The sequence below is a fragment of the Mobula birostris genome, chromosome 14, assembly GCF_030028105.1.
Source record: "Mobula birostris isolate sMobBir1 chromosome 14, sMobBir1.hap1, whole genome shotgun sequence".
Classification (NCBI taxonomy): Eukaryota; Metazoa; Chordata; class Chondrichthyes; order Myliobatiformes; family Myliobatidae; genus Mobula; species Mobula birostris.
In genome coordinates, this window is record NC_092383.1 from 48,360,646 (window position 1) to 48,385,714 (window position 25,069).

The window sequence follows — 25,069 nt, forward strand, 5'->3', positions numbered from 1 at the left end:
CCAACCGTACACGCCGACGCCCCTCGGGGACACTCCCCTGTACACGCCCACGCCCCTCGGGGGCACCCTCCGCCCACACCCATCAGGCACCCACCACCCACACCGACGACCCTCGGAGACACCCTCCGCCCACACACCTCAGGGACACTCCCCCGTACATGCCGACGCCCCTCGGGGACACACCCCGCCCACGCCCCTCGGGGACACTCCCCCGTACACACTGACGCCCCTCGGGGGCACCCTCCGCCCACACCGACGCCCCTCGGGGACACTCTCCCGCCCCTCGGGGACACACCCCCGTACACGCCGACGCCCCTCGGGGACACTCACCCGTACACGCCCACGCCCCTCGGGGACACTCCCCACCACGCACACGCACACGCCCCTCGGGGACACTCCCCACCACGCACACGCCCCTCGGGGACACTCCCCCACACGCCCACGCCCCTCGGGGACATTCCCCACCACGCACACGCCCCTCGGGGACACTCGCCCACGCCCCTCGGGGACTCTGCCCCTCCCACGCCCCTCGGGGACACACCCCCGTACACGCCCCTCGGGGACACTCCCCCGTACACGCCCACGCCCCTCGGGGACACTCCCCACCACGCACACGCCCACGCCCCTCGGGGACACTCCCCACCACGCACACGCCCACGCCCCTCGGGGACACTCGCCCACGCCCCTCGGGGACTCTCCCCCGCCCACGCCCCTCGGGGACACACTCCCGTACACGCCGACGCCCCTCGGGGACACTCCCCAGCACGCACACGCCCACACCCCTCGGGGACACTCCCCACCACGCCCCTCGGGGACACTCACCCACACGCCGACGCCCCTCGGGGACACTCACCCACACGCCGACGCCCCTCGGGGACACTCCCCCACACGCACACGCCGACGCCCCTCGGGGACACTCCCCCACACGCCGACGCCCCTCGGCGACACTCCCCCACACGCACATGCCAACGCCCCTCGGGGACACTCCCCCACACGCCGACGCCCCTCGGGGACACTCCCCACCAGGCACACGCCCACGCCCCTCGGGGACACTCCCCACCACGCACACGCCCCTAGGGGACACTCCCCCACACGCCCACGCCGACGTTCCTCGGGGACCCTCCCCCACCCGCACACGCCGACGCCCCTCGGGGACCCTCCCCCACCCGCACACGCCGACGCCCCTCGGGGACACTCCCCCACACGCCGACGCCCCTCGGGGACCCACACGCCGACGCCCCTCGGGGACACTCCCCCACACGCCGACGCCCCTCGGGGACACTCCCCCACACGCCCCTCGGGGACACTCACGCACACGCCCCTTGGGGACGCACACGCCCACGCACATGCCCCTCGGGGACACTCCCCTCCCCCGCCCACCCACACGCCCCTCGGGGACACTCCCCCGTACACGCCAACGCCCCTTTGGGGGCACCCTCTGCCCACACCCATCGGGGATCCTCCGCCCACACCAACACCCCTCAGAGACACCCTCCGCCCACGCCCCTCGGGGACACGCACACGCCCCTCGGGGACACTCCCCCCCACCGTACATGCCAACGCCCCTTGGGGGCACCCTCCGCCCTCACCCATCAGGGACCCTCCGCCGACGCCAACGCCCCTTGGGGGCACCCTCCGCCCACACCAACGCCCCTCAGAGACACCCTCCGCCCACACCCCTCGGGGACACTCCCCCGTACACGCCCCTCGGGCACACGCCGACACCCCTCGGGGACACTCCCCCCCGCACACGCCGACGCCCCTTGGGGACACTCCCCCCCGCACATGCCCCTCGGGGACACTCCCCAGTACATGCCAACGCCCCTTGGGTCACCCTCTGCCCACACCCATCGGGGACCCTCCGCCCACACCAACGCCCCTCAGAGACACCCTCCGCCTACACCCCTCGGGGACACTCCCCCGTACACGCCCACGCCCCTCGGGGACACGCCGACGCCCCTCGGGGATTCTCCCCCCCCGCACACGCCCCTCGGGGACACTCCCCCGTACACGCCAACGCCCCTCGGGGACACGCCGACGCCCCTCGGGGATTCTCCCCCCCGCACACGCCCCTCGGGGACACTCCCCCGTACACGCCAACGCCCCTTGGGGGCACCCTCCGCCCACACCCATCAGGGATCCTCCGCCCACACCAACGCCCCTCAGAGACACCCTCCGCCTACACCCCTCGGGGACACTCCCCCGTACACGCCCACGCCCCTCGGGGACACGCCGACGCCCCTCGGGGATTCTCCCCCCCGCACACGCCCCTCGGGGACACTCCCCCGTACACGCCAACGCCCCTCGGGGACACGCCGACGCCCCTCGGGGATTCTCCCCCCCGCACACGCCCCTCGGGGACACTCCCCCGTACACGCCCATGCCCCTCGGGGACACGCCCACGCCCCTCGGGGACACTCCCCCCCGCACACACCGACGCCAGTTGGGGGCACCCTCCGCCCACACCCATCAGGGACCCTCCACCCACACCAACGCCCCTCAGAGACACCCTCTGCCCACACCCCTCGGGGACCCTCCCCCTACACGCCCATGCCCCTCGGGGACACTCTCCCCCGCCCACACCCCTCGGGGACACGCCCACGCCCCTGAGGGACACTCCCCCCGCACACGCCGACGCCCCTTGGGGACACTCCCCCCCGCACATGCCCCTCGGGGACACTCCCCAGTACATGCCAACGCCCCTTGGGTCACCCTCTGCCCACACCCATCGGGGACCCTCCGCCCACACCAACGCCCCTCAGAGACACCCTCCGCCCACACCCCTCGGGGACACTCCCCCGTACACGCCCACGCCCCTCGGGGACACGCCGACGCCCCTCGGGGATTCTCCCCCCCGCACACGCCCCTCGGGGACACTCCCCCGTACACGCCCATGCCCCTCGGGGACACGCCCACGCCCCTCGGGGACACTCCCCCCCGCACACACCGACGCCAGTTGGGGGCACCCTCCGCCCACACCCATCAGGGACCCTCCGCCCACACCAACGCCCCTCAGAGACACCCTCTGCCCACACCCCTCGGGGACCCTCCCCCTACACGCCCATGCCCCTCGGGGACACTCTCCCCCGCCCACACCCCTCGGGGACACGCCCACGCCCCTGAGGGACACTCCCCCCGCACACGCCGACGCCCCTTGGGGACACTCCCCCCCGCACATGCCCCTCGGGGACACTCCCCAGTACATGCCAACGCCCCTTGGGTCACCCTCTGCCCACACCCATCGGGGACCCTCCGCCCACACCAACGCCCCTCAGGGACACCCTCCGCCCACACCCCTCGGGGACACTCCCCCGTACACGCCCACGCCCCTCGGGGACACGCCGACGCCCCTCGGGGATTCTCCCCCCCGCACACGCCCCTCGGGGACACTCCCCCGTACACGCCAACGCCCCTTGGGGGCACCCTCCGCCCACACCAACGCCCCTCAGAGACACCCTCCGCCCACACCCCTCGTGGACCCTCCCCCTACACGCCCATGCCCCTCGGGGACACGCCCACGCCCCTCGGGGACACTCCCCCCCCCGCACATGCCGACGCCCCTCGGGGACACAACCACGCCCCTCGGGGACACTCCCCCCGCACACGCCGACGCCCCTCGGGGACATGCACACGCCCCTCGGGGACACTCTCCCCCGCACACGCCCCTCGGGGACACTCTGCCCCGCACACGCCGACGCCCATCGGGGACACTCTCCCCCGCACACACCGACGCCCCTCAGGGACACTGCCAACATGAAGCTTGTGGCTGTTGTGCTGGTTGTAATGACATGTGCTGTGAGTGACTGTGTCTTGCACCTTAACCCTGAAGGAATGCTGTTCTGTCTGGCTGGAGCAGCCACCGTGACATCGTTACAGCTCAGGCTGTCAGAGTTCAATTCCGGAGTCCTCTGTACATCCTCCCCATGGAATGCATGGGTTTCCTCTGGGTGTTCTAGTTCCCTCCCATAGTTTAAGAATACTAGGTTAATTGATCATTGTGAATTGCCCCCTGATTATGTTCGGGTTCAATCAGTGTTGTTGGGGATTGCTGGGGCGGCATGGCTCAAAGGACCAGTCGGGACTCCTCCACACTCTAAGTAAATAAAACACATCTTTACAGTCGAATGACAATTAAACTCAAACTTGAACTTTTCCCTGTAACATGTGATAAAACTTTCATTTCATTACATCGCTGCAACTATTGTAGAAAGTTAATGATTGAACTGCCAGGGATTGAGGCACTCCTCAGTGAGATGACCAGATCGGAACCTGTTACTCAAACTCCATTACAGAACCATAGAACGATGCAGCATAGATATAGGCTCTACAGCCCAACAAGTCCATACTGATCATGTGTGCGCACGTATATACACACACACGCACAGAGCCAGTTCTTCCCAATTTCAAAATTCAAAGTAAACTTATTATCAAAGTACATAAATGTCACTATATACTACCCTGAGATTCATTTTCTTGCAGGTATACACAGTAGACAACGAAATACAACAGAATCAATTAAAAACGGCACACAAACAACCAATTGCAAAAGAAAAAAAAAATCAATCAGATAATCATGATAAATCAGTGACCCCAACCACCTAGGCCATGCTCTCTTCTCAATGCTGCCATCAGGGAGGTGGTACAGGAGCCTCAGGACCCCCACCATCAGGTTCAGGAGCAGTTATTACCTCTCATTCTTCAGGTCTTGTACCAGTGCAGATAACTTCACTCACCCATCACTGAACTTACTTTCAAGGACTCTTCACCTAATGTTTTTGATATGTATTCCTTTTTTATTGTTTCTGCAGTTTGTAGTTTTTTTTGCACACTGGCTGTTTGTCATGTATGCAGTTTTTCATTGATTTTATTGTGTTTCTTTGTATTTGCTGTGAATGCCTACAAGACAATTAATCTCGCGGTCGCATCTGGGGGTCAGATGATCCATCAGGGACACCAGCAGCAGCCAGGGTGGTGGCACTAGGAGGCTCAGCAGGGAAGAGCAAAGTCAGGCAGTGCAGTAGTTATAGGGGATTCGACAGTTAGGGAACAGACAGGAGATTCTGTGGCCACAAAAGAGACACCGGGATGGTGTGTTGCCTCCAGGGTGCTAGGGTCCAGGATGTATCAGAGCAGCTGCAGGATATTCTCAAGGGGGAGGGTGAACAGCCAGAGGTCATGGTACATATTGGCACCAATACATTAGACATCCCACGCAGTGAGTATATAGTTAGGAAAGAGGCTGAAGGGAAGGATGTCCGAGGAGGTAATTGCCGGATTACTCCCAGTCCCACGGGCCAGAGTTGGTAGGAATGGGGCAATAGCATGGGTGAATGAGTGGCTGCGGAGATGGCGCAGGGGACAGGGTTTCAAGATCTTCGATCACTGGAACCTTTTCTGGAGAATGTGTGACCTGTACAAGAGGGATGGGTTGCACCTGAACTGGAGGGGAATCAATATCCCAGCCAGAAGGTTTGGTAATGCGACACGGGAGGGTTTAAACGGTCAGTCTCCATCTCTGGAGACAGACTGTCCACTGACATCTTCTACAAGCCCACTGACTCTCATAACTACCTCAACTATACCTCTTCCCACTCCGCCACATGCAAAAATGCCATTCCCTATTCCCAGTTCCTCCGTCTCCGCCGCATCTGCTCCGAGGATGAGGTTTTCTGTTCCAGGACATCTCAAATGTCCTCTTTCTTTAGTGATCGTGGTTTCCCTTCTGCTGTAATCAATGATGCCCTCACCCACATCTCCTCCATTTCCCGCACTTCGGCTCTCACCCCATCCTCCAGCCACCAAAACAGGGACAGAGTTCCCCTTGTCCTCACCTACCACCGCACCAGCCTCTGGATCTAGCCCATTATCCTCCACACCTTCCGCCACCTTCAACAGGACCCACCACTAAGCACACCTTTCCCTCACAACCCCGCTCCACTTTCCGCAGGGATCGGTCCCTCTGCGACTTCCTGGTCCACACGTCCCTCCCTACGGATCTCCCACCTACTGAGAACCCCTTCTGTCTTCAACCCTCCTCCTCCTCCTGGACACCCCGCCCGGGCCTTCTACCTGCACTCGATCTTTTTATCTCCAACTGTCGCCAAGACATCAACCATCTCAACTTCACCACCCCTCTCTCCTGTTCCAACCTCACTCCCTCTGAACGCACTGTCCTCCACTCTCTCCGCACTAATCCCAACCTCACCATCAAACCTGCTGACAAAGGTGGTGCTGTAGTAGTCTGGCGGACGGTCCTTTACCTCACTGAGGCCAAATGGCAGCTCTCTGACACCATCTCTTACTTACCCCTGGAACAGGACCCAACCAAAAAACATCAAACCATTGTCCCCCATACCATCACCGCCCTTATCAACCTCGGAGACCTTCCATCTTCAGCCACTAAACTCAATTCCCACACCCTGTACCGCTCGGTTTTACCTCCTCCCCAAGATCCACAAGCCTGACTGTCCCGGTAGACCCATAATTTCTGCCTGCTCCTGTCCCACCGAATTTGTATCTGCCTACCTGGACTCCATTTTGTCACCTCCCCACCTACATCCGGGATACATTCCATGCCCTCCACCTCTTCAATAACTTCCAGTTCCCTGGTCCCAACCGCTTCATTTTCACTATGGATGTCCCATCCCTATACACCTCCATTCCCCATCAAGGCGGCCTCAAAGCCCTCCGCTACTTTCTGGATAATAGACCTCACCAGTTCCCCACCACCACTACCCTCCTCCGGTTGGCGGAACTGGTTCTCACACTCAATAACTTCTCTTTTGGCTCTTCCCACTTTCTTCAGACTAAGGGTGTAGCTGTGGGAATTGGCATGGGCCCTAGCTATGCCTGCCTCTTCGTTGGTTATGTGGAACAGTCTGTGCTCCAAACCTATTCTGGTACTGCTCCCCAACTTTTCCTTTGGTACATTGACAACTACATTGGTGTTGCTTCTTGCACCCATGCTGAGCTCGTCAATTTCATCGACTTTACTTCTAACTTCCAACCAGCCCTCAAATTCACTTGGTCTATCTCGGCCACTTCTCTCCCCTTTCTCATCTCTCGGTCTCCATCTCTGGAGACAGACTGTCCACTGACATCTTCTACAAGCCTACTGACTCTCATAATTACCTCAACTATACATCTTCCCACCCCACTACATGCAAAAATGCCATTCCCTATTCCCAGTTCCTCCGTCTCCGCCACATCTGCTCCAAGGATGAGGTTTTCCGTTCCAGGACATCTCAAATGTCCTCTTTCTTTAAGGATTGTGGTTTCCCTTCTGCTGTCATCAATAATGCCCTCACCTGCATCTCCTCCATTTCCCGCACTTCGGCTCTCACCCCATCCTCCCGCCACCACAACAGGGACAGAGTTCCCCTTGTCCCCACCTACCACCTCACCAGCCTCTGGATCTAGCACATTATCCTCCGCAACTTCCGCCACCTTCAACAGGACCCCACCACTAAGCACATCTTTCCTTCACAACCCCTCTCTGCTTTCCGCAGGGATCGGTCCCGTTGTGACTCCCTGGTCCACATGTCCCTCCCCACGGATCTCCCACCTGGCATTTATCCCTGTAAGCGCAAGTGCTACACCTGTCCCTACACCTCCCCTCTTGCCACCATTCAGGGCCCCAAACAGCCCTTCCAAGTGAGGCAACACTTCACTTGTGAGTCTGTTGGGGTCATCTATTGCATCCGGTGCTCCCGGTGCGGCCTCCTCTACATCGGTGAAACCCGACGCAGACTGGGGGATCGCTTCGTCAAGCACCTCCGCTCCGTCCGCCAAAACAGACAGGATCTCCCAGTAGGCCCCCACTTCAACCCTGCTTCCCACTCCCATTCAGATATGTCCATACATGGCCTCCTCTACTGCCACGATGAGGCTTAACTCAAGTTGGAGGAGCAACACCTCATATACCGTCTAGGTAGTCTCCAGCCCCTTGGTATGAACATAGAATTCTCCAACTTCCGGTAATTCCCTCCCCCTCCCTTCCCCATCCCTATGTCACTCTGCCCCCTCCCCCAGCTGCCTATCACCTACCTCATGGTTCCACCTCCTTCTACTACCGAATGTGTTTTCCCCTATTCTTTGTTCACCTTTCCTACTTATCACCTTCCTGCCTCCCCTCCCCCACCCCTTTATCTTTCCCCTTACGGGTTTTTCACCTGGAACCTACCAGCCTTCTCCTTCCCACCCTCCTCCCTCCTTCTTTACAGCGCCCCTGCCCCTTCCCTCTACAGTCCTGACGAAGGGTTCCCGCCCAAAACGTCGACCGATCTTTTCCACGGATGCTGTCCGACCTGCTGAGTTCCTCCAGCGTGTTGTGTTCTAGGGTTTAAACTAAATTTGCAGGGAGTGGGGAACTGGAGCACCATGTCAATAAGGGAAGGATTGGACGGGAAGGTAGAGTCAGAGAAAGTATTGAAAGGCAAGATCAAAATAGCAGGTACAATGGGTTGGATAGTTTGAAGTGTGTATATTTTAATGCTAGGAGTATTAAAGCTAGGAGGGTGATGAACTTAGAGCTTAGATCAGTACATGGAACTATGATGTTGTGGCCACTACAGAGACTTGGTTGACAGAGGGGCAGGAATAGGTGATTAATGGTTTTTGTAGTTTTTAAAAAAGATAGAGGAAGAGGTAAAGGAAAGGGGAGGGTGAATGAAGTTGCACTACTAATATGGGATAATATCCCTTCTGCACTCGGGGGAGACATAACGGAGGCTCAGACACTGAGTGCATTTGGGTAGAACTCAATAATAGGAAGGGTGCAATCACACTGGTGGGGTTGCACTACAGACCCCGCAATAGTCACCAGGACATTGAGGATCAGATATATATCAGATTACGGAAATGTGTAAATAGGGTTGTTGTCCTGGGGGATTTCAGCTACCCTCATACAAACTGGGACCTCCTTAGTGCTAGGGGTTCAGATGGGCAGAATTTGTTAAGTGTATCCAAGAAAGTTTCTTAAATCAATATGTGGATGGTCCAATGAGAGGAGGGGCCGTACTGGACCTGGTGTCGGGTCATGAGTCTGCCCAGGTGACTGACCTTTCAGTGGGTGAGCAGTTAGGGAACAGGGACCACAACTCCTTAACTTCCAAGATGATCATCCGTCAGGATGGGAGCTCAACATTCAGGGATATTCAATATTCAGGAGGGATAGACATGAAAGAAAAGGAGGTGGGGTAGCATTGCTGGTTAGAGAGGAGATTAACGCAATAGAAAGGAAGGACATTAGCCGGGAGGATGTGGAATCGATATGGGTAGAGCTGCATAACACTAAGGGGCAGAAAACACTGGTGGGAGTTGTGTACAGGCCACCTAACAGTAGTAGTGAGATTGGGGATGGTATTAAACAGGAAATTAGAAATGTGTGCAATAAAGGAACAGCAGTTATAATGGGTGACTTAAATCTACATATAGATTGGGTGAACCAAATTGGTAAGGGTGCTGAGGAAGAGGATTTCTTGGAATGTATGCGGGATGGTTTTCTGAACCAACGTCGAGGAACCAACTAGAGAGCAGGCTACTCTAGACTGGGTATTGAGCAATGAGAAAGGGTTAATTAGCAATCTTGTCGTGAGAGGCCCCTTGGGTAAGAGTGACCATAATATGGTGGAATTCTTCATTAAGATGGAGAGTGACATAGTTAATTCAGAAACAAAGGTTCTGAACTTAAAGAAGAGTAATTTTGAAGGTATGAGACGTGAATTAGCTAAGATAGACTGGCAAATGACACTTAAAGGGTTGACAGTGGATATGAAATGGCAAGCATTTAAAGATCGCATGGATGAACTACAACAATTGTTCATTCCAGTTTGGCAAAAGAATAAATCAAGGAAGGTAGTGCACCCGTGACTTACAAGGGAAATTAGGGATAGTATCAATTCCAAAGAAGAAGCATACAAATTAGCCAGAAAAAGTGGCTCACCTGAGGACTGGGAGAAATTCAGAGTTCAGCAGAGGAGGACAAAGGGCTTAATTAGGAAGGGGAAAAAAGATTATGAGAAAAAACTGGCAAGGAACAAAAACTGACTGTAAAAGCTTTTAGAGATATGTGAAAAGAAAAAGATTGGTTAAGACAAATGTAGGTCCCCTAGGAACAGAAACAGGTGAATCGATTATGGGGAGCAAGGCCATGGCAGACCAATTGAATCATTACTTTGGTTCTGTCTTCACTAAGGAGGACATAAATAATCTTCCAGAAATAGTAGGGGACAGATGGTCCAGTGAGATGGAGGAACTGAGGGAAATACATGTTAGTAAGGAAGAGGTGTTAGGTAAATTGAAGGGATTAAAGGCAGATAAATCCCCAGGGCCAGATGGTCTGCATCCCAGAGTGCTTAAGGAAGTAGCCCAAGAAATAGTGGATGCATTAGTGATAATTTTTCAAAACTCTTTAGATTCTGGACTAGTTCCTGAGGATTGAAGGATGGCTAATGTAACCCCACTTTTCAAAAAAGGAGGGAGAGAGAAACCAGGGAATTATAGACCGGTTAGCCTAACATCGGTGGTGGGGAAACTGCTAGAGTCAGTTATCAAAGATGTGACAACAGCACATTTGGAAAGCGGTGAAATGATCGTACAAAGTCAGCATGGATTTGTGAAAGGAAAATCATGTCTGACGAATCTCATAGAATTTTTTGAGGATGTAACTAGTACAGTGGATAGGGGAGAACCAGTGGATGTGGTATATTTGGATTTTCAAAAGGCTTTTGACAAGGTCCCACACAGGAGATTAGTGTGCAAACTTAAAGCACACGGTATTGGGAGTAAGGTATTGATGTGGATAGAGAATTGGTTGGCAGACAGGAAGCAAAGAGTAGGAATAAACGGGACCTTTTCAGAATGGCAGGCAGTGACTAGTGGGGTACCACAAGGCTCAGTGCTGGGACCCCAGTTGTTTACAATATATATTAATGACTTGGATGAGGGAATTAAATGCAGCATCTCCAAGTTTGCGGATGACATGAAGCTGGGCGGCAGTGTTAGCTGTGAGGAGGATGCTAGGAGGATGCAGGGTGACTTGGATAGGTTGGGTGAGTGGGCAAATTCATGGCAGATGCAATTTAATGTGGATAAATGTGAGGTTATCCACTTTGGTGGCAAAAACAGGAAAACAGATTGTTATCTGAATGGTGGCCGATTAGGAAAAGGGGAGGTGCAACGAGACCTGGGTGTCATTATACACCAGTCATTTAAAGTGGGCATGCAGGTACAGCAGGCAGTGAAAAAGGTGAATGGTATGCTGGCATTTATAGCAAGAGGATTCGAGTACAGGAGCAGGGAGGTACTACTGCAGTTGTACAAGGCCTTGGTAAGACTACACCTGGAGTATTGTGTGCAGTTTTGGTCCCCTAATCTGAGGAAAGACATCCTTGCCATAGAGGGAGTACAAAGAAGGTTCACCAGATTGATTCCTGGGATGGCAGGACTTTCATATGATGAAAGACTGGATGAACTAGGCTTATACTCGTTGGAATTTAGAAGATTGAGGGGGGATCTTATTGAAATGTATAAAATCCTAAAGGGATTGGACAGGCTAGATGCAGGAAGATTGTTCCCGATGTTGGGGAAGTCCAGAACGAGGGGTCACAATTTGAGGATAAAGGGGAAGCCTTTTAGGACCGAGATTAAGAAAAACTACTTCACACGGAGAGTGGTGAATCTGTGGAATTCTCTGCCACAGGAAACAGCTGAGGCCAGTTCATTGGCTATATTTAAGAGGGAGTTACATATGGCCCTTGTGGCTAAAGGGATCAGGGGGTATGGAGGGAAGACTGGTACAGGGTTCTGAGTTGGATGATCAGCCATGATCATACTGAATGGTGGTGCAGGCTCGAAGGGCCGAATGGCCTACTCCTGCACCTATTTTCTATGTTTCTATGTTTCTATAACAAGGATAGATTTGGTCCTTGTGGGAGAGTTTTAAATTGGAGAAGGGCAAATTATGAGGGTACTAGGCAGGATCTAAGAGGAGATAATTGGGGACATCTTTTTTCCCCCACAGCAGACATTGGGTGGACCTACAATGGTGCTCAGCAGTGACTCCTTTGAACACATCTGCGGAAGCAACTTAATTTCCATCTCTAATGTATTTCATTTTCCTTTTCAAAGTGGATGGGGTTCTGTCGAAGATCCTGATCTACAGCTACACTCAAACTTCAGTTCCTTGTGGTGATGGGACCAGCTGCAAGGGTTCCCGACTGGCTATTTTTTGATATCCCAAGAATGCGAACTAGAAGATGAACACACCTCGGGGTCCTGAGGGTTCATGGCTCTGGAGATGGGCCAATTCTACGTTGCTTCCTCGGACTGCCGCATCGCAGGAGAAAACAGAACATCAACGATATCAGTCGAAGGCTACGTTCGTGTTCTTTTTCTTTCTTTCTCTCTCTCTTATATGCTGGGAGAGTTTGTAGCCAGCTCCTCAGTTGGACAACTCAGGAAAAAAAAACTGACATGACAGACTAACACCTTAATCAGTGAGTTGTTTGTCTTTGTTGGTCTTCCCTCTCTCTGTGAAACGGGGGACACCTCTGTCCCTGTATGGGGGTGGGGGAGGAGGGGGGGGGAGGGGGGAGGGTCATTACTAAAGTATGTAAAGCTTCAGAAGTCAGGATCAAATAGAGCACGTGAGGAGTCTAAAGAAGCCAGAAAAGAACTACAGAAGGGAATTAGGAAAGCGAGAAGGGGCCATGAAAAGTCCTTGGCAAGTAGGATTAAGGTAAAACCCAGAGCATTATACACAAACATCAAGAGCAAGAGGATATCTAGAGGATAGGGCAACTCAAGGATAAAGAGGGGAGCTTTTGTTTGGATGCGGAGAATGTGAGTGAAGTAGTAGGTGAGTACTTTGCTAGTAAGTGAGTATTTACCAAGGGAAAGGATGTGGGGAATCAGGTGTAACTGTAGTTTAACATATTGGCCTCCACCTTGCCGAGGCCCAGTGCCACTCTCAGACATCTCCACTTACTTACCCCTCAAACAGGACCTCACTAAGGAACACCATCACCGACCTTATTGACTCTGGGGATCTTCCATCCACCGCCACCAACCTCATATTTCTTGCACCCCGCAACTCCCATTTCTACCTCCTACCCAAAATCCACAAACCCGCTCGTTCCAGGTAGACCCTTTGTTTCAGATTGTTTCTGTCTCACTAAACTCATATAAGCTTACCACGACTGTTTTATCCTCCCTAGTTCAGTCCCTTCCTACCTGCATCTGTGACACCTCACAAGCTCTTGACCTTTTCAATGATTTCAAGTTCCTTGGCTCCCATCATCTTATTTTTACTGTGGATGTCCAAGCCCTATATACCTCCATCCCCCACCAGAAAGGCCTCAAAGCTCTGTTTCTTTCTGGATACCAGACCTAACCAATTCCTCTCCACCACCTCTCTCCTCAGCCTGGCAGAACCTGTAATCACTGTAAATAATTTCCCCTTTGGCTCCTCCCACTTCCTTCAAACAAAAGGGGTAGCCATGGGCACTCACATGGGTCCTAATTACGCCTGCTTGTTTGTTGGCTACGTGGAACAGTCTATGTTCCAAGCCTACACCGGTGACTGTCCCGCACTTTTCCTATAGTACATCAACGACTGCATTGGTGCTGCTTCCCGCACCTATGCTGAACTCGTCGATTTCATCCACTTTGCCTCCAACTTCCACCCTGCCCTCAAGTTCACCTGGTCCATTTCCGACACCTCCCTACCCTTTCTCGATCTCACTGTCTCTATCTCCAGAGACAGCTTACCCACCGATGTCTATTATAAACCAACGGACTCTCACAGCTATCTGGACGAGACCTCATCCCACCTTGCTACTTGTAAAAACGCCACCCCCTTCCCTCAATTCCTCTGCCTCATCTGCTCTCAGGATGAGGCTTTTCATTCTAGGACGAAGGAGATGTTCTCCTTTTTCAAAGAAAAGGGCTTCCCTTTCTCCACTATCAACGCTGCCCTCAACCACATCTCGTCTATTTCATGCATTTCTGCTCTTACCTGATCCTCTCACCACACTACCACAGATAGGGTTCCTCTTGTCCTCACCGGCCACCCCACCAGCCTCCGCGTCCAGCACATAATTCACCACCTCCATAGGGATCCCACTACCAGGTACATCTTTCCCTCTCCCCCCACTTTCTGCTTTCCTCAGGGATCGCTCCCTACGCAACTCCCTTGTCCATTCGTCCCTCCCCACTGATCTCCCTCCTGATACTTATCCTTGCAAGCGAAACAAGTGCTACACCTGCCCCTACACTTCTTCCCTCAGTACCATCCAGGGCCCTAAACAGTCCTTCCAGGTCACCTGTGAGTCTGTTGGGGTCATTTACTGTGTTTGGTGCTCCTGGTGTGGCCTCCTCCACTGTCGTGATGAGGCCACACTTGGGTTGGAGGAACAACCCCTTATATACCGTTTGGGAAGCCTCCAACCTGATGGCATGAACATTCTCAAACTTCTGGTAATGCCTCCACTACCCCCCGACCTTCTCCATTACCCATCCTTTTCCCTTGCTCACCTTGTCTCACCAATCGACCTCCCAGCTCTTTACTTCACCCCTCCTCCTCCAGGTTTCACCTATCACCCGGTGGTTCTCACTCCCCTCCCCCACCTTTTAAATCTACTCCTCAGCATTTTTTCTCCAGTCCTTCCAAAGGGCTTCAGCCCAAAACAGAACATAGAACATAGAATAGTACAGCACAGTACAGGCCCTTTGGCCCACAATATTGTGCCAACCTTCAAACCCTGCCTCCCATATAACCCCCCCACCTTAAATTCCTCCATATACCTGTCTAGTAGTCTCCTAAACTTCACTACTGTATCTACCTCCACCACTGACTCAGGCAGTGCATTCCATGCACCAACCACTCTCTGAGTAAAAAACCTTCCTCTATTATCCCCCTTGAACTTCCCACCCCTTACCTTAAAGCCATGTCCTCTTGTATTGTGCAGTGGTGCCCTGGGGAAGAGGAGCTGGTTATCCACTCTATCTATTCGTCTTATTATCTTGTACATCTCTATCATGTCTCCTCTCATCCTCCTCCTCTCCAAAGAGTAAAGCCCTAGCTCCCTTAATCTCTGATCATAATGCATACTCTCTAAACCAGGCAGCATCCTGGTAAATCTCCTCTGTACCCTTTCCAATGCTTCCACATCCTTCCTATAGTGAGGCGACCAGAACTGGACACAGTACTCCAAGTGTGGTCTAACCAGAGTTTTATACAGCTGCATCATTACATCGCGACTCTTAAACTCTATCCCTCGACTTACAAAAGCTAACACCCCATAAGCTTTCTTAACTACACTATCCACCTGTGAGGCAACTTTCAGGGATCTGTGGACATGTAACCCAGATCCCTCTGCTCCTCCACACTTCCAAGTATCCTGCCATTTACTTTGTACTCTGCCTTGGAGTTTGTCCTTCCAAAGTGTACCATCTCACACTTCTCAGGGTTGAACTCCATCTGCCACTTCTCAGCCCACTTCTGCATCCTATCAATGTCTCTCTGCAATCTTTGACAATCCTCTACACTACCTACAACACCACCAATCTTTGTGTTGTCTGCAAACTTACCAACCCACCCTTCTACCCCTACATCCAGGTCGTTAATAAAAATCACAAATAGTAGAAGTCCCAGAACAGATCCTTGTGGGACACCACTAGTCACAATCCTCCACCACGACCCTCTGCCTACTGCAGGCAAGCCAATTTTGAATCCACCTGGCCAAACTTCCCTGGATCCCATGCCTTCTGACTTTCTGAATAAGCCTATTGTGTGGAACCTTGTCAAATGCCTTACTAAAATCCATATAGATCACATCCACTACACTACCCTCATCTATATGCCTGGTCACTTCCTTAAAGAACTCTATCAGGCTTGTTAGACACGATCTGCCCTTCACAAAGCCATGCTGACTGTCCCTGATCAGACCATGATTCTCTAAATGCCCAGAGATCCTATCTCTAAGAATCTTTTCCAACAGCTTTCCCACCAGAGACATAAGGCTCACTGGTCTATAATTACCCGGACTATCCCTACTACCTTTTTTGAACAAGGGGACAACATTCGCCTCCCTCCAATCCTCCGGTACCATTCCCATGGACAACGAGGACATAAAGATCCTAGCCAGAGGCTCAGCAATCTCTTCCCTCGCCTCATGGAACAGCCTGGGGAATATTCCATCAGGCCCCAGGGACTTATCCGTCCTAATGTATTTTAACAACTCCAACACCTCCTCTCCCTTAATATCAACATGCTCCAGAACATCAACCTCACTCATATTGTCCTCACCATCATCAAGTTCCCTCTCATTGGTGAATACCAAGGAGAAGTATTCATTGAGGACCTCGCTCACTTCCACAGCCTCCAGGCACATCTTCCCACCTTTATCTCTAATCAGTCCTACCTTCACTCCTGTCATCCTTTTGTTCTTCACATAATTGAAGAATGCCTTGGGGTTTTCCTTTACCCTACTCGCCAAGGCCTTCTCATGCCCCCTTCTTGCTCTTCTCAGCCCCTTCTTAAGCTCCTTTCTTGCTTCCCTATATTCCTCAATAGACCCATCTGATCCTTGCTTCCGAAACCTCATGCAAGCTGCCTTCTTCCATCTGACTAGATTTTCCACCTCACTTGTCACCCATGGTTCCTTCACCCTACCATTCTTTATCTTCCTCACCGGGACAAATTTATCCCTAACATCCTGCAAGAGCTCTCTAAACATCGACCACATGTCCATAGTACATTTCCCTGCAAAAACATCAGCCCAGTTCACACCCGCAAGTTCTAGCCTTATAGCCTCATAGCCTCATAATTTGCTCTTCCCCAATTAAAAATTTTCCTGTCCTCTCTGATTCTATCCTTTTCCATGATAATGCTAAAGGCCAGGGAGCGGTGGTTACTGTTCCCCAGATGCTCACCCACTGAGAGATCTGTGACCTGACCCGGTTCATTACCTAGTACTAGATCTAGTATGGCATTCCCCCTCGTCGGCCTGTCCACATACTGTGACAGGAATCCGTCCTGGACACACTTAACAAACTCTGCCCCATCTAAACCCTTGGAACTAATCAAGTGCCAATCAATATTAGGGAAGTTAAAGTCACCCATGATAACAACCCTGTTATTTTTGCACCTTTCCAAAATCTGCCTCCCAATCTGCTCCTCTGTATCTCTGCTGCTACCAGGGGACCTGTAGAATACTCCCAATAGAGTAACTGCTCCCTTCCTGTACCTGGCTTCCACCCATACTGACTCAAAAGAGGATCCTGCTACATTACCCACCCTTTCTGTAGCTGTAATATTATCCCTGACCAGTAATGCCACCCCTCCTCCCCTTTTTCCGCCCTCTCTATCCCTTTTAAAGCATTGAAATCCAGGAATATTGAGAATCCATTCCTGCCCTAGTGCCAGCCAAGTCTGTGTAATGGCCACTACATCATAATTCCATGTATGTATCCAAGCTCTCAGTTCACCACCTTTGTTCCTGATGCTTCTTGCATTGAGGTACACACATTTCAGCCCTTCTACCTTACTACTTTTACACCCTTTATTTTGCTTCTCTTTCCTCAAAGCCTCTCTATATGTTAGATCTGGCTTTACTCCATGCACTTCTTTCACTGCTCTATCGCTCTAGGTCCCATCCCCCTTGCAAATTAGTTTAAACCCTCCCAAACCATGCTAGCAAACCTACCTGCAAGGATATTGCTCCCCCTCGAGTTCAGGTGCAACCCATCCAATTTGTACAGGTCCCACCTTCCCCAGAAGAGATCCAATGATCCAAAAATCTAAAACCCTGCTCCCTGCACCAACTCCTCAGCCACACATTCAACTATCATCTCCTCCAATTCTAACCATCACTGTCACGTAGCACTGGCAGCAATCCTGAGAACGCCACCCTTGAGGTCCTGTTTTTCAGCCTTCTGCCTTGTTCCTGAAACTCACACTTCCGGACCTCATCCCTCTTCCTGCCTATGTCGTGATGTGAACTGTACTTTTTTGATGCTGCCTGGCCTGCTGAGTTCCTCCAGCATTTTGTGTGTGTTGCTTGGATTTCCAGCATCTCCAGACTTTCTCTTGTTTGGGGAACCAGGAGGTCAGACCTGAGCGTATAAATGTTAGGGCCAAGGAGGAGGATGTTTTGGGTCCTATGAGTATTAAGGTGGATCAGTCCAGAGCCCTAGTGAGATTTATCCCAGTTATTGTTGGAGGCAAGAGATGAGATTGCTGGGGCCTTGATCAATATCTTGGTGTCCTCTCTAGGCACAGGCGAGGTCCCAGATGAGTAGCAAGAGGTTAGTGTTGTACCTCTATTTAAAAAAGGAAGAAGGAAAGTCCTGGGAACTCCAGACCAGTGAGTCTCACAGTCGTAGGGTAATTGCTGGAGAAAATTCTTAGATAGGATCTATGAGCATTAGGAAACCAATGCCTTCGGGAGATGTGAAGGGCAAGTTTTTTTTTAAAATCAGTGTTGTGGATGTCTGGATTGGTGCTAGAGGTAAATACATTAGAGGCTTTCAGGCAACGTTTAGATAGGCACATGGGTGCGAGGAAGATGGGGGATATGGACATGGTGTAGGTAAGAGGGATTAGTTTTACGCGGGGAAGGGTTGATTTACTTTTTAGCTGGTTGGGCACAACACTATGGGCGAAAGGGCCTGTTCCCGTGGGGTACTCTTTACGTTCTAGGTGTATGGAGTCACATATGTACTTCGATAACGAATTTACTTTGAACTTTGATTTACTGCTGAGATTCATTTTCTTGAAGCATTCACATTAAAAAAACACACTAGAATCAATGAAAACCGCACACAGACTGACACACAACCAATTGTGCAAAGGAAGACAAACTATACAAATACCAAATAAATAAATAAAATTGAGAACACGAGTTGTAGAGCCCATGAAAGTGAGTCTATAAAGTTTCTGACTATATTTCCCGTTTTGAGTCTGATATCCTGCATTTTATTCAGTAAGAATCTTAGTTTTCTTACCAGGAATCCAGGCAGTCCGGGGGCTGATATTACCTGGCGTCCGCAACAACTTTGTGCCTGTTCCCGAGCTCTGCGCTAAAAGATAACAGTTCACAGCGAGTTCGATCCCCAGTCTGTACCAAAGCACCCAGTTCTCCGAAGTGAATTTGGTCCGTGTATGGTTGGCTTCGCAGGTTAAAAAGTCAGCAAGTTGTATGTCTACCCACAACGCGTCCTGCTCTCATAACACGCCCCAACCACTTCATCGTTTACAATGGACTTCCTGAATATCACTGACGGATCCGACCAGTAAACCAAGATATATCGCAGTCCAGCAAAGATCTACTCCCAGTCATAGCCCCATCTACAGGGTAGGGCTCCGCTTTGCTTCCTCCGTCACCGCACTATGCGCAGGTCTGAGAGAAATTGTCCCGACTGCACCGCAAGATGCAAGATCGTTTAATGTCGTGTCCGGTACACAAGTGTAACGAGAACAAAATAACTGTTACTCCGGATCCGATACAGCACCAAAATACACAGCAGGATAAAGAAAAGAATAGCATTAATAATAAGCACACAAACATAAATACACACGATAGCTGATACACACAGATTGACTATGTCCATAAAGTGATGCTTGGCTGTACATAAGGTGACGGACGGGAAATAATAAAGCAGTGATGGAGTTCGTGGGTGGAGGTATTGATCAGCCTTAATGCTTGGGGAAAGTAACCATTTTTGTGTCTGGTGGTCCTGACGTAGCCTGGTTCCAGTGATGTGTTGGGCAGTTTTGACTACCCATTATCGAGCCTTCCTTTCTGTCTCAGTGCAGTTTCTGTACCAGGCAGCGATGCAGCTTGTTAGGATGCTCTCTTCTGCACATGAGTGTAGATGTGCAAAGTCCAGCTGTCTTCAGAAAGGGGAAGCATTGGTGAGCTTTCCTGGCTGAGTAGCATGTGTTTGGGACTGTGAAAAGTTGTGTGTGATGTGCTCTACGAGGAGTTTGAAACTGCTCGGAGTTTGAAACTGCTCGCAGTTTCCTCTGCTGTGCCGCCGACATAAGGGGTGGGAGGGTGAGAGGTACGCGTTCTCCTGAAATTGATAACCATCTCCTTTGACTTGTTGAAATTGAGGGAGAAGTCATCAAACTGCATTTAGGAACAGAAAATTTTAGATATTCCTTCAGAATTTTAGCAAGCTAATATACTGCCTGACATCAGCCTGACTTTAGTCTCTAACATAGAGCACAATACAACACAGTTAAAGTTGAGGTAAATTTATTATCAAAGTACATACTGTATATGTTACCATATACTATCCTACGTATAGTATACTTGCAAACATTTACAGGAAATAAAGAAAAACAATGGAAATTATGGGAAAACTATACATAAACAACCAAAGCGCAAGACAAATCATGCGAATATCCAGAGCATGATGGTTCTAGGGTAATAACTGTCATTGAACCTGGTGGTGTGGGACCAAAGGCTCTTGCACCTCCTGCATGATGGCAGCAGCAAGAAGAGAGTCTAGCCTGGATGATGGCTGCTGCTTTCTTGTGGCAGTGCTCCTTGTAGATGTGCTAGTGTTTATTTTGGAGAGGGCTTTGCCTGTGATGGGCAGGACTGCATCCACCACTTTCTGTGGGTTTTTCCGTTCTTGGTCATTGGCGTTTCCAGAGCCAATCATTATCAAGATCTCCGTTAAACCCAAGTCTAATCAAGTTGAGAAGAGTTTTCACCCTCTCACTTAAGTCCAGCATCATGATAGACCCATGATGTTGTGCCAACCTTCTAACAATCTCCAAGTTTAGACATTGGCTTTGTGGAAGAATCCAGAGAGTGGCAGTAGTTGTTTGGCTCTCTGACTGAATGCCTGTGACTAGTGGAGTGCCACAGGGATCCATTGTTATTTACATCAATGATCTAGTTGATAATGTGGCTAACTAGACCAGCAAAGTAGGCAGTTTAAATGGTTTGCCACAGATCAGATGGGCCAAAGGGCCGGTTTCTGTGCTGTACTTTTCTATTACTCTATGACTCTAAGATCAAACTCTTCCTCCCAATGACTTCCATTTTTCTTTCATACACGTGGGTGTTTCAAACATGCAGACTTGATGTGCTGAATAGCTTAATTCTGCTCCTAAGTTTTATGGTCTTATGGTATCCTTAAATGCTGCTAATGTACCTGGCTCTATCAACACCCCCGGCAGAGTATTCCACACACCCATCCCTCTGTGTAAAAATAGTTACCTCTGACATCCCCACTGTACTTCCCTCCAATCACCTTAAAATGGTGCCCCTTCCTATTAATCATCTCTGCCCAGGGAAACAGCCTCTGGCTATCCACACTGTCTATGCCTCTTATCATCTTATCTACCTTTGTCAAGTCACTTTTCATCTTCCATTGCTCCCTAATCACTCCTGTTACACTATTTATCCTCACTTGTATCATTTATTCATCTTCAGTAAATACACATCTCTTCCATACCCACTAATGTATCCCTGTTAATCCCAGATGACTTCCCCACCATAGAACACATCCATGGGACCCCCCCCCCCACATGAAAACAGTACCCATCAAGGAACCCCTTCATCTGGGCCATGCTCTCTTCTTGCTACCACCAGCAGGAAGGAGGTACAGGAGCCTCAAGACCCACACCACCAGGTTCAGGAACAGTTATTACCCTTCAACCATCAGTCTCCTGAACCAGAGGGGATTGCTTCACTCATCTTAACTCTGAACTGATTTCACAACATATGGATTCACTTTCAAGGTCTCCACAATTCATGATCTCAGCTTTATTTATTTGTTATTTGTTTTTGCACAGTTTGTCCTTTTTTGCCCATTGGTTGTTTGTCAGTCTTTACTTGTGTGAAGTTTTTCATTGATTCTGTTTATTTCTTTGTCCTACTGTGAATGCCTGCAAGAAAATGAATCTCATTTGGTGACATATACATACTTTGAGAATAAATTTACTTTGAACTTCTGAACTCTGATAAGTATAATGAAGCAGAATTTTTTAATGTTTCTTTTCTGGCTAAAAGGCAGATTTCAGAAAGTTGCAAAAATAATAGGGCTGTTATCATGTGACTCTCCAACTTCCCCAATATTGATTGGCACTTCCTTACTGCAAAAGGTATCACAAGTGCAGCGCACGGGTGGACTCAGATGCAGGACACAAACATGTTTTGTGGCATTAACAAGAATAGAGTTTATTAATCATTACTAGGAAAAGGAAAGCTGGGAAGCAAGGATTGTTCAGAGGGAGATCAAAGAGTGACCAAAGCAGAAGCGGGAATAAGTGTGGCTAGACTCAGACTTGGAATTGGAACTCCAGACTCGGACATGGAACTCAGAACATGGAACTCGGAATATCAGAGTCTGGACCTTTCTTAGACACAGGACACAGAACACTGAGCCGGGGCTCCTCCTTGAACACAGAACATAGAGCCGGGACTCTTCTTAGACACAGGGCATGGAACACTGAGCCAGGACTCCTCCTGGACATAGGACATAGACCTAGAACTCTTCTTTTAGACACTGGATGCAGAACACAGAACACTGATCCCAGACTCCTTAGACACAGGACATAGCACCAAGCCTCTTCTTTAAGATACAGGATGCAGAACACAGAGACAAGATTCTCCAACTCAGTAGTGGCAAACAGCCGGACCTACTCAATGGAGAAGAGAATACGAAGAGACAGTTCTCCACTCAGGGTAGCGGCAAATGGCTGGACCTACCCAGCAGAGATGAAGACACAGAGACGGTACCACACAACGATAGTTCATATCTTGATACGAAATGGCTCCAAGTAGTGGCAAGCCCTTGACGCGGCCCAGGAACTACAGACAGTGGCTCTAGTCTCACTCTGGTGGGTTAACTTGCTCCTGCTCTGTCGAAGTTGCTTAGTGGCTCGATCAGGCAAGGTAACTTAACAGGCTGGTTCCGGCGAGGAGAGGTGACTTACTGGCACTCACTTCGGGGAGAAGACTTGAGTAGCTCCAGCGATGTAACTTGGCTCGTTCCGGCAGGGTGACTTGCTTGCACTTGCTTTGGTGACGTCCGATGACAATCTAGCGCTGAGTACACTAAGTACTGCTCGTTCAGCTGAGACTCAAGTGCCTTTAATTCCAGGGCCCAAGAAACACAGGGAAACAATTAATTAAGGAAAACAAGGAGTCAATGGTCCTGATCATGACACGAAGTAAATTTAAAGGGACCCAAGGAATAACCAATCAGGACCGTGACAATACCCTCCCCCCCCCCCCCCCAAATGGGAGCCTCCAGGCAATCTAACAGATCTGCCTGCATTATCGACAACCCAGGTGGGTGAAGAGGGTTTTGCCCAGCGGGCAAAACGGGCTAACGACACATTTACCTTTTGCAACTGTCATTGTAATTGCACAATTTTTTTCTAAACTGATACCTGAGAACTTAGAGTCACTTTCTTGAATTCTATAAGTTGCATTCTGGGCAGGATTCCAGTGGGTGATTCTAACTAGCGAAAGTTTGGAAACCAGTGTTTGTGTCTGTTGGGTCCATGTTTGGCGAGATCATTCTGTCACAAGTGTCATGGGTGGACCCAAAAGCAGGACACAAACACGTTCTGTGGCACTAACAAGAATAGAATTTATTAATCATTACTAGGAAAGCAGGGAAGCAAGGATTGTTCAGAGGGAGATCAAGGAGTAAGCAAAGCAGATACAGGAATAAGCATGGTTAGACTTGGAACTCAGGACCCAGCCATGGAACTCAGGACATCAGAAATCTGGACTTGGAACATCAAAGTCTGGACCTTTCTTAGACACAGGACACAGAACACTGAGCCAGGACTCCTCTTTTAGACACAGGATGCAGAACACTGAGAGACAGGATTCCCCAACTCAGAGTAGTGGCAAATGGCTGGACCTACTCAGTGGAGACGAGAACACAAGAAGAGACAGTTCCTAACTCAGAGAAGTGGCAAAACGGCCAGACCTAACACAGCAGGGACAAGGACATGAAGAGACAGTACCACACAATGATAGACAGTTCATACCTTGACACAAAATGGCTCCAAGTAGTGGTGAGCCCTTAACACGGCCCAGGAACTACAGACATCAGCTCTAGTCTCACTCCAGTGGGTTAACTTGACAGACCCACTCCATCAAGGTTGCTTAGCAACTCAATCAGACAAGGTAATTTAACAGGCTTGCTCCAGCAAGGAGAGGTAACTTACTGGCACTCACTTCAGGGAGAAGACTTGAGTAGCTCCAGTGATGTAACTTGGCTCATTCCAGCAGAGTTACCTGGTCACACTTGCTTCAGTGGTGTCTGATGACAATCTAACACTGAGTAGCTGTAAGCCTGGCACTAAATACTGCTTGTTCAGGTGAGACTCAAGTGCTTTTAATTACAGAGCCCAAGAAACACAGGGAAACAATGAATTGAGGAAAATAAGGAGTCAATGGTCCTGATCGTGGCACAAAGTAAATTTAAAGGTACCCAAGGAATAACCAATCAGGACCATGACAAAAGGTTTAGATGGTGTGGAACTTGTTAGGTGTCACCAGGAAGAATGTTTGACACAATATGTGGACAGGGCAACTGGAGGTGAGGTTATACTGGGTAATGAGCCTGGTCAGGTGACAGATCTCTCAGTAGGAGAGCATTCAGGGACAGTGACCATAACTTTCTCACCTTTATCGTAGCCTTGTGCAGCGATAGGACCAGATGTTATGGGAAAGTATTTGATGTTATGGAAAGAAAATTATGAAGCTATTAAGCAGGAACAATGGAGCATAAATTGGGAAATGTACATGGAAGTGTGTAGGTTGATTCAGGAGCACTTGCATAGGGTTCTTGATAGGTTTGTCCAATTGAGGCAGGGAGAGGATGGTAGGATGAAGGAACCATGGTTGACAAGTGCAACATCTAGTCAAGAGGAAGAAGAAAGCATACATGGGGTTTACGATGGAAGGGTTGTCGAAGCTCTAGGAAGTTCCAAGGTAGCAGAAAGTTGCTTAAGAAGGGACTTAGAAGATCTAGAAGGGGAAGAGAATACCTTGGCAAGTAGGATTAAGGAAAACCTTAATTC

The 25,069-nt window shown here is 50.6% G+C and overlaps 1 protein-coding gene across 1 annotated transcript in view; it reads right to left on the bottom strand.

Annotated features, from left to right (window-relative positions):
• Positions 1 to 19,285, bottom strand: part of LOC140209883 (DNA damage-regulated autophagy modulator protein 2-like) — a 133,039-nt gene extending 113,754 nt beyond the window's left edge. Inside the window, exon 1 of the mRNA XM_072278512.1 lies at positions 19,009 to 19,285. The gene's annotated coding sequence lies outside the window, so the exon portion shown is untranslated. The remainder of the gene's footprint in view (positions 1 to 19,008) is intronic.
• Between the last annotated feature and the right edge of the window lie 5,784 nt (positions 19,286 to 25,069).